Raw genomic sequence first — 10,561 nt, forward strand, 5'->3', positions numbered from 1 at the left:
ATAAATAAATTTTCAAAGAAAGCAGTTTTGTTGCTGACTTCAGATTTTCATTCTTTCTTAATAATAAGTGTTATTTTCTGTAAACGTAAGCTATTGAGATGGCTATTTGTCTGTCCGTCCACACTTTTTCTGTCCGCTCTCAGATCTTAAAAACTACTTAGGCTAGAGGGCTCCAAATTGGTATGTTGATCATACACCCCTCAAATCATCAAACATACCAAATTGCAGCCCCTCTAGCCTCAGTAGTCTTTATTTTATTTAAGGTTAAGTTAGCCAAGATTGTGCGTCTGGAACCGCTATAGGTGCCAACAACACAGGCCACCACAAGGCCTTGACTTACAGTTTCAAGGGCCGCAGCTAAGAGTTTCATGGGCCGTGGCTGAGAGCTTCATATAGCACTATACGCTGTACAGAAAACTTGATTGCTCCAAAGAAACCTCGGCGCATTTTTTACTTGTTTTATTGTCATCATTAGTAAAAAGAGTAAAATATATAAATGTATTTTTAACAAAAGCAATTTTTATTTTGTTGATTTCAGATTTTCATTCTTTACTAATTATATGATTTTTATTTTTTAGTCTACATTTCAACGACTGCTTAATGCAAACAGAGTTTGGCAATAGATTACCCTATGGGAAGTTAGACTTTTCAAGAGGCAGGAAGTGGTTCGAAAGTTTTTGTCATGATTTACTGGATCTCCTCCCGAGGTGAATTTTTTAAATTCACTGATACTACTGTTTTCCGATACCTGGTGAATATTGTTAACACCTGTGAGGTGGTCAATCCAGATAACATTAACACCTGTCTTAGGATTACTCAATACAATGGTATCACACCTGTTGGCTGGCATGGTACATCATTTTATGCTGTTTCAGTATTCAATACTCGGGCGTTAAATTTGGCCCTGTTAAGAATAAGGATAAGCAGAAGCGCAAACAAAAGGCAGCCCAAAGGAGGTGACTGTTATTATTTGTGAAGATGCCAATACAGCCGAGTTGGAAGACTACAATGAAAATGGTAAACTGAAGGTGGCTGATAGAGCTGAATTACTGGTTGTATTGGGAGCATGGAGGTCTGAGGCGCAGAGGAGGCACCTTAAGTTACCAGTTAGTGGAGGTTACAGGATGGGTCTCTGCACTAACTGGAGCACTCCTTACTGCATTCGAGAATTACATTTTATGTGCACTGATATCCCCCATTTATGATCTTATTCTTGGAAATATTCCAGTTGCAAAGGACCAGGAAGTTACTGAACTTAAGGCTGCTGTGGTCGAGAAAGCTGTAAGGACAGATGACTAAAAGTATAAGCCACAGGAAAATGATGTCGAAGTAGCTCTGGCTGAACATATGGCTCGTATAAAGACAGTCAGGTTTTGTCAAGAACCAGAGCCCTGAAGATCTGTCATTTTTATAGCAGATCCATTTAATATTGAGCCAGATTCTGTGCCAGACCCTGACCAAGAGGAATACTTGGAAATGAAATCTGACAGAAATCAGGCTTCTACCATTCAACATGTAGGAGCAGAGCAGCTAAAAGAATTCCAGCAGAAGGATCCCAGTCCACCCAAAAGTGAGCAAGAGTCAAGGCCAAGGGTGAAGGAACTGAAAGGTTAAAAATTATTGATGGCATACTATATCGTACTTTCAGGGCAGGGTGGCTAGAGAATTTATATGCTAAATCGAAGGGCAGTAGGCGCATGAATATATCCTAGTGCCAGAGTTATATTTTACCCAAGTAATGAAGTCCGCCTATGAGTCCACAGTTGGTGGTCATCTTTTGAGTTAAGGAAACTGTTTATCATACAACCAGCAATCTTCATGGCCACAAGGGCTGTACCAGCAAAATACCGCTAGGAATGATGCCAATAATGTAGGTGCCCTTCAAGAGAGTAGCAGCAGACTTGACAAAAAATATATTGCTAGCATCATAGAGAGACAACAGGTATACCTTGACAGTGGCATTCCTTAAAATAGATACCAGACTTGTAGCAGCGGCACTGCTGGAAGATTTCAGCAAGGTACAATTTCTCAAGGGAATGCTGTAACCGAGGTATCCAGTTCACTTCTGAAATGATGAAGGAGGTGAGCTATCTGGTGAGCAGCAAGCAGATGTTCATGATGCTGTATAACTCTAGATGTAACAGATTGTATGAAAGGATCAGTACTGTGCTGAAATCTATGCTGAAGATGTGCCAGGAGAAACAAAGAATAGGGACTGGTATCTACCAGCGATCTTGTTTGCACATTAAGAAGTACTGCAATAAAGCACCAGATTTCCACCGTATGAGCTACTGTATGAATGTAAATGCTATGCAACATTTTATCTCAGCATTTGAGTTTTTACTTATGGTTGCCTTCAACATCCACCCTTTGTTGCGTAAAGGAGGGTTGGTTCTTACTTTATATATTCTCACATAGGTATTCGTAAATATTCTTGGAGCCCCTTCCGATCCATATGAATCTCCCTTCTCTCATCAAACCATCGTCCATTATATTAATCTCAAGTACCTATACAACTCAACTTCCATTCCTCCTCTTGGCAATTACTAGTCGTCCTTTGTTTTCTATTACATTTATAGTCACATTTCACTGCTTCCTTTCCAACTAAACCATTTATTAATTTTCATTGCAATATATTAATAATAACCAGATATACCTCAGCCACTCATTTTCCCACCATTACATACAATGACTTGCTCCTCCATTTGCTTTATGAAAAAATGTTCTCTATCAACTTTTTTTCTTCACAATTTTTTCTTTTCCATATATATTTATTTTTTTTTTTTATAAACCATGATTTCCAACGAGCCACATCTCAAAACACATGTACACAATTTTCCTTTCATATATATGCACATCTGTACATTTTTGTGGTGCTGAAAATACTGATAATATCTGTACCGAACCAGACAAATCTAGTGTAGCCAAGTGTAAGTGTTGCGGCTAAAACACTTGTTTACACCTGAGAACTTATAATGATTCACCTCTGTTGCACACTGCTTCACAAGAATGTCAAGTTTTCATTAGGCAAAGAATCGGAGAAATGTTTTCAAAAAATTAAAATCTTTTTCGCTCGGAAAGAGGGCTATGCTTGTGCAAATCAAAATTTACAAACACTCCTTGAAACAAATGAATGCTTATGCAGAATTACAGCTGTTTTTATGCAAGGTCACAGGACAACGAATAGTATCCTGATCAATTTACAATCCTGTGCTCTTACTTGGAATGAGAGAAATTATTCAAATATCAAACATGAGGTGCTTCGGGTAACATCTGGTTGTGATCGTCTCGGGAAATTTCTCCTTGGCAAGTAAGAGATTTACAATTCGAAATGATCAGAAACCTTGGCGTAAGCTCACGGTTCGTGATGCAGGTGTGCCAACAACTTGCTCCACATGCTTACAGTGTTGGGCACTCTGCAACGTTCACAATTCTAATACAATTTTGAGTTCAATAAGGGTGAAAATAAGGTATGCAGTGATTTTTAAGTAAAATATTAGATACGATGCCTGTTTCTTCCTCTGATATTTAACAGCACACTGATGCCAATAAATTTGATTTGATTTTGCTTATGAAATTTTGATCTCATGATCTGGTACTGGAATCGTTGGGTTATTCAGTACCGATATGAAAAATGGTTAGAAGATAAAACTCATAAATCCATTAATAATAATCTAGTTACAGATAACAACAGTTAAATATAAAAAGTGACAATAGGTTTTAAAGACTTCATGGAATTGTTAAGTTTATGGAAATCTGATGTTTCTATATCTCATCTATATACTTGGGACAGTCCACCAATATGTCCTCTACAATAAAGAGCGTACCACAAAGATCACACATTGGTGGTCTATCACCCTCGAGGATGGATGGATGTATGATATTTAGGGCAAAAGCCCAGGCACTGGGGCCAATTAGGCCATTCAGCGCCGTAATGGAAAGAAAAATTATGTTAAAGTTATGAATTCATGAAGGAAATGATTAATAAATAAAATGAAGTGATGTGACCAATAAATAAGGGTATGAAGTTTAATGAATGATGTGCTATATACATAAAAAAATTAATGTCATTAAAATTCTACGTGATGTAATAAATTATTAAATAAAATTAAATATCGTTAAAAATTTTAATACACTTTAAAAAAGAGATGATAGCAGAAATATCTGCTTCATCTCCCAAAATATCAGACAGGGATTTACCCTGAAAATATCTCTCTCTTTGGTTAAAATATCTGCGCCAGACCACCAGAATGTGCTCCACTGTTAGTGTCTCGTCACAGTAAGCACACTCTGGAGGGCTGCTTCCTTCTAAAATAAACTGATGGGTCAGACGAGTGTGCCCAATCCTTAATCTCGTTAAAATAACCTCTGTTTGTCTGTCAAGCTGGAATGACGAAGACCACGGTAGTATATTATCCCTAATATTTCTATATTTCTTATTATTGGCAAGAAGGGGAGAAGTCCACCTTTCTTGCCATTTACTTAAAACATAAGATCTAATGGGACCTTTTAGATCTGTATGAGGCACTTTTCTGAAAGAGGTTTCTGATAAAATACTAGCAGCTTTCGCTTCCCTGTCTGCCATCTCGTTTCCGAATCCCCACGTGAGAAGGGACCCAACAGAAAGAGACTGATTTACGTCGACAATATATACGAAAAAGCCACTCCTGAACTTTTTGAATTAATGGATGAAAGCTATTAAATTTTTAATAGCTTCTAAGGTGCTTCTAGAGTCTGAGTATATGACAAAATTAGAGTCACTACTTTGAAAAACTAAATCTAGGCAGACACTACGGCTGTTAATTCGGCAGTAAATATTGATGCAGAGTCAGGTAATTTAGCTGTGTACGCTGTATCACCAAGGATAACAGCGCAACCAACACCACTATCTGACTTAGATCCATCTGTATAAATTTTTGTAAAATTAGTATGGGTAACATCGTGCTCTAAGAATTTTCCCTAATCTCTTCTACAGTGCAGTCCTTTTGTTAAACAGTTTCTTACATATTGATGCTTCTGGGATAAGCCATGGAGGATTTACAGGATATTCTACTTCCAGGACTTTCTGGGATTTAAGGTGATTATTCCTAACATCCTCATTCAGTCGAATTTGGAATGGTTTAGAAGCTCTTGTACCAGAAAAACTTCGAGAGTCTGTTTCCTTTAGTGCTTGAAAGGAGGGATTTTTGGGAGCACTTTTCATTCTAGCCATGTATCGCAACCCTAGCTCTTGCCTTCTTAGATCAAGGGGTAAATGATCTGTGTCGACATAAATGCTTTCAACAGGCGAAGTTCTAAAAGCCCTGAGCATATTCTCAACCCCATGTTGTGTACAACATCCAGTTCCTTTAGCTTGGTTTTACAGGCTGAGGAATAAATCTGACAGCCATAGTCTAGCTTAGATCGACACAGAGAGTCATATAGCCTCAGAAGGGATTTCTTATCAGCCCCCCAACTAAATCCAGAGACAACCTTTAAAATATTCATAGATTGTTTAACATTAAACTTTAGGGCATTTATGTGGCTAGCCCATGTTAATTTATGGTCAATAGTCATCCCCAGAAATTTAACTTCACTCTCGTAAGGAAGGATGGACCCTTTTAAACTAAGTGTGGGAACCTCTTCCACACGCCGGCACCTGGTGAATCTTACTGCAACTGTTTTGGAAGAGGAGAATTTGAAACCATTCTCATCAGCCCACTTAGTAATAGCATTAATAGACCTTTGCAAATGTTTACATACAGACAAGGAATCATATCCTGTGCAGTATATTGCAAGGTCATCGACAAAAAGCGAGCATTTAACAGGGGCGAGATTTTTTCAATCACACTATTTATTGCCACTGAAAAAGTGTTACACTTAAAACGCTTCCTTGGGGAACTCCTTCCTCCTGCATAAAAGGTTGAGAGAAGGAGTTTCCCACACTTACCTTAAAAAGTCTGTCTGATAAAAGGAATATATAAACCTGACCATTCTTCCACATATGCCCATCTTGTGCAATTGTTTCATGATGCCAATTCTCCAGGTAGTGTCATATGCTTTCTCCAAGTCAAAAAATATGCCAATGGTCTGACACTTTTGGCGAATCCTTGCTGGATTTGGTTGGTCAGCCTCAGCAAGGGATCAAGGGTGGAGCGTTTTTTCTGAAACCAAATTGAAATGGCGATAGTAATCCTTTGGTCTCCAGGTGCCAAACCAGTCTAGTATTTATCATTTTCTCCATCAGCTTACATACACAGCTGGTAAGAGCTATTGGTCTATAGCTGGTGGCTTGGGGAGCATCTTTATTAGGCTTTTTAACAGGGACAATTATGGATATTTTCCAGTCCTTGGGTAAAATTCCAGTTTCCCATATTTTGTTTATAATCTTCAGTAAATATTTTTGGGCATCATCTGGGAGGTGTTTCAGCATTTCATATATGATTGTATCCTCACCTGGAGCTGTGGATTCACTTGAGGAGAGCGCCTCACGAAGTTCTCTTAGGGAAAATTTGTAGTTGTATGGTTCAGATTTTCCCTGAATCAAACTTCAGACACATTTCAGAATTCCTAATTCTTTGAAATTCTGGACAATAATTGTTAGGGCTGGAAACTTTAGAAAAGTGTTTTCCTAGCTCATTGGCAACTTCAGTGGGCTCTGTGATTAGAGTGTCATTTATTTTTAATGAGGGCAATGGTGACGCTACAAATTTTCCACTCAGTTTCCTTATTTTGCGCCACACCACTCTTAGTGGGGTCTTGGAGTTTATTCCATTAATATAGTAAAGCCAACATTCTCTTTTGGCTAAAGCACGTTTGTAGATTAATTTAGACTGAGGGGAGCCACTAGTTTTGTAACGTCTGCAGCATTTCCTAGTCACTTTTCTCAGAATACCATGTCTTATTCCACCAGGGAACTGCAGGTCTACGAGGTTTGCCTTTTGTTTTTGGAATCGAGCCTTCAGCACTCTTCAAAGTAGATTCAATAAAGTAATCATAGGCATCTAGATGAGAATGAAAGGACTCAAACTCCCTATCTAGATTGACACCCTTACTAAATTTATCCCAGTCTGCGTCCTCTACCTTCCACTTAGGTAAAACTTCAGATGGAGCATTCAGAGCATATTTCAAATGGATCGGGTAGTGATCACTTCCATTTAAATCTTCATTAACAGACCAATTAAAATCAAGGTGGATACTAGTTGAAGAAATACTAAGGTCCAGTGCAGAGAAATGATTATCGTGAATGTTGTGGAAAGTCATTGACCCATTATTATACAGGGTAACATCATTCCTGTCAATAAGGTCTTCGATTAATTTCCCTTTGCTATCTAAAAACCGACTTCCCCAAAGGGGTTGTGGGCATTAAAATCACCTAGCAGAAGTTAAAATCAAGGTCTGGTGGAAGGTATAAGGAGCAGATTGTTATCCTCTTTTCCAAAATGACTGAAATAGCGACAGCTTGTAGTGTTGTATTTAATTGTATTGTGGAGTGCTGTAGAGATTTATTAATAATAATTGCAGCACCTCCATGGGCACGATCACCAGTTGGGGGATATGATTTAAATATTGAATAATTTAGTCCAGGATTATAAGCAGAGTTGCCTAACATTGTTTCCTGTAGGCATATAATCCCTGGATTGAATTCATGCATTAAAACTTTAAGGTCTTCTGTACGGGCTCTGAGACCTTTACAGTTCCACTGAAGAATATCGAGCAAGAATGCTAAGGTGGTAAAATGTGCTACTTCCCACTCCTTGGAGGGGAAGTACTGTTCCTAGGGTGGAGTGGGAAATTCTCCTTTATAAGACATTGTTTTCTTAATCCCTTTTCATCTGAATTGGTGTTCAGGGTCTTTGGTTGATCTTCATATATTTTATTATGAACCTGATGTTCAGAATTACTACTGTGGTTCTGTGCACCACTAATCCTATTTGTCTTAGGGCGGCAAGATTGAACTGAACTCAGATGTTTTTGTTCTGAAACTACTTTTGGAACCACCTTTCTAGGAGGAGAGATGTCTTCCAAAACACTGAACCCATTTGAAGTTTTTATTATAAAATTATCATTATTTGGGGAACTATTTCTTGTGCGTTTCTTGGTAGTTGCAACCGTAGTTTTATTATTATTTTTGTTTGTGGCTGTGGCGATTGATGGCTCTGAACTAGCTCTATCTAATTGGGATTGTTCCTTTAGCTTATTTTGGTTTGAAGTATTTTCAGAATATTTTCCTGAATTATTGGTTGATTTTGGCACCCTTATTTTTGGAGATGAATCGACAGCTGTGGATGTGGTGGAAGATAAATTTTCTGTGCTTTTGGAAGTACAATTTTTAGTATTGGACTTCAAAGCACTTGCCGACGAAAGTTTCTCACCAGTTTGGAGATTTTCATTATTATTCATGGTTCGAGAAATACCAGGTTTGTGATATCTTCTATCAGACACAGTTATTGGTGGCCTTACATTGTTGGAAGTTTTCATAAGTTTTATTACAGAAGCATACGTAGTGTTGGCACTTTTGTTTGCCCCCATTACCGTGCGCTTTGCTTCACTAATGCTGATATGTTCATTATCTGCCACTGCCAACACTTCTTGTTCAAATTTATATCTGGGACAAGCCCTAGAGTTTGGTGTGTGATCACCCTTGCAAAGAAAACAGTATCGGGCTGCTTTGCAATCATCAAAATTATCGTGCTCTGCAGAGCACACAGGACATCTTTTATTGTTATCGCAAGAGTTTTGAATGTGGCCATATTCAAAGCATTTGCGACACTGTCTAGGACTTCTTTTATATTTTTTAACCTGCATCCTCTCATGGCCAACAATGATGGTATCAGGTAGGTAATTGGAGGAGAAGGTTAAAAGGATAGCTGCATCACCACCCAGTTTTTTTACATGAGATACACAAGGAGGGCATCGATGGAGAATCTCCTCCTCTTTAAAAACATGCAAATCTTTTGAGTAAACTACTCCTTTCAGTGTATTAAAGAATCTGTGAGATGAAATAGATTCAATATTTCCACTTTCAGGAGGTTTAAAGTTAGCTAACAGAACTGCTTGAGTCTCATTTCCAGCTTTTATTAGAAGGTTCTTTCCATACCGTTTTAAATTTCCAATGGGAATGGAACCAACCTTGCTGTCAATGCAGTCAGCAGCTTTTATCAAATTTTTCCCTCCCTCCTTGTAGATAGCAACATGCCATAAAGGGGAGGAAGAGCTCTGGTACATGGGACTGGTCCATGTTCTTCAGCCTTTGGAACAAAGTCAAATGGCTCATCATTCAAGTTTTTCACTGAAAACACTTTCGTGCTGACAACTGAGTCATTTAGAATGTGGCCATGGAGTCTTTGTTGTGCCTCACTAGCTTCCAAGGGAGAGGAAAATTTGATAAAAGCACAAAATGACTGCTTATCTTTTTCTAGAATTAATTTAATTCTTTCCACTTTGCCGAATTGCTTCACTACACTGTATAAACATTCGTAATCTAATGATAAGTTTACATTAGTGCAATAAAGGACCCTATTATTTGAATCAAATCCACCAGATTTATTAACACCCTGGTGTCTCAGTGTTTGGTTCTGTCCAACAGCCAAGCCTGTATCCATGTTCATGCCAGAAGTCGTTGCCAGTGCCGTTAAGTCGTCGGATCCAGGGGAGGGAGAACTAAAAGCCAAATCCATAAGTTTAAACCAGTCCACATGCAAAGGTCCAAAAGTGCACACCCGACACCCAAGAGCCCCCGCACAGACCCCGACAGCATATCAAAAAGGACAAACTGGGCAGCTCTACTGCTCAGCTTCCCCACCCCAACACACTCCCAAAGCCCACAAAGAGACCCCAAGATGCCAAGCATGCACACATCAGACCACCACACACAAACTGGTTCATCCACCCACCCAAAACTGCTTGGTCATATCAAGAAAGTATCGTAGATCAGTCAGGTATTCGCATTCTCCACCAATGGCACAAGTGAGAGTTGACTCTCCAACAGTCCACCCCATACCCTACCCTTTCAGGATAGCACCAGTACGCTTGCAGTGGCCCAGGTATAAGCCAATCCGCCTGCTGGGAGTTCTGCCCCACTAATGGGGACTGACTCCCCACTCCAACCAGGAGTACTGCCCCTGGATTCCGATGGGTGGGCTTCAAGATAGCCGGACAAAAGCCAGGAGTCCCACCTCCAAAAGCCAGCCCCTGGATTCCGATGGGCTGATCCCCAGAGATGGTTCCGCCCTCAAGATAGCAGTGGGAAAAATCCCATCACCATCTCTTAGGTCCAAACTATGTCGTTCTGTCCAACAGCCAAGCCCGTATCCATGTGCCAGAAGTCGTTGCCAGTGCCGTTACACCACTAAAACCAAACCAGTTTAAACAACTCCCACAATTAGCTTCGAATGCGAACCCCTTCCAAAAACGATCCCTTCTCAGACTCACCCACCCCAAGCAGTAAAATTTTGCATGAATGTGGAAATGTCCACACCCATTTAAACCAAAAACTATGTAGGATGATTCAATGGCACAGGACCCGGGCCCAAAGGCCAGGGGTCCTTGCAGTGGCCCAGGTATAGCCCCGCCTGCTGGG

This window comes from Macrobrachium rosenbergii, chromosome 53, assembly GCF_040412425.1.
Source record: "Macrobrachium rosenbergii isolate ZJJX-2024 chromosome 53, ASM4041242v1, whole genome shotgun sequence".
Classification (NCBI taxonomy): domain Eukaryota; kingdom Metazoa; phylum Arthropoda; class Malacostraca; order Decapoda; family Palaemonidae; genus Macrobrachium; species Macrobrachium rosenbergii.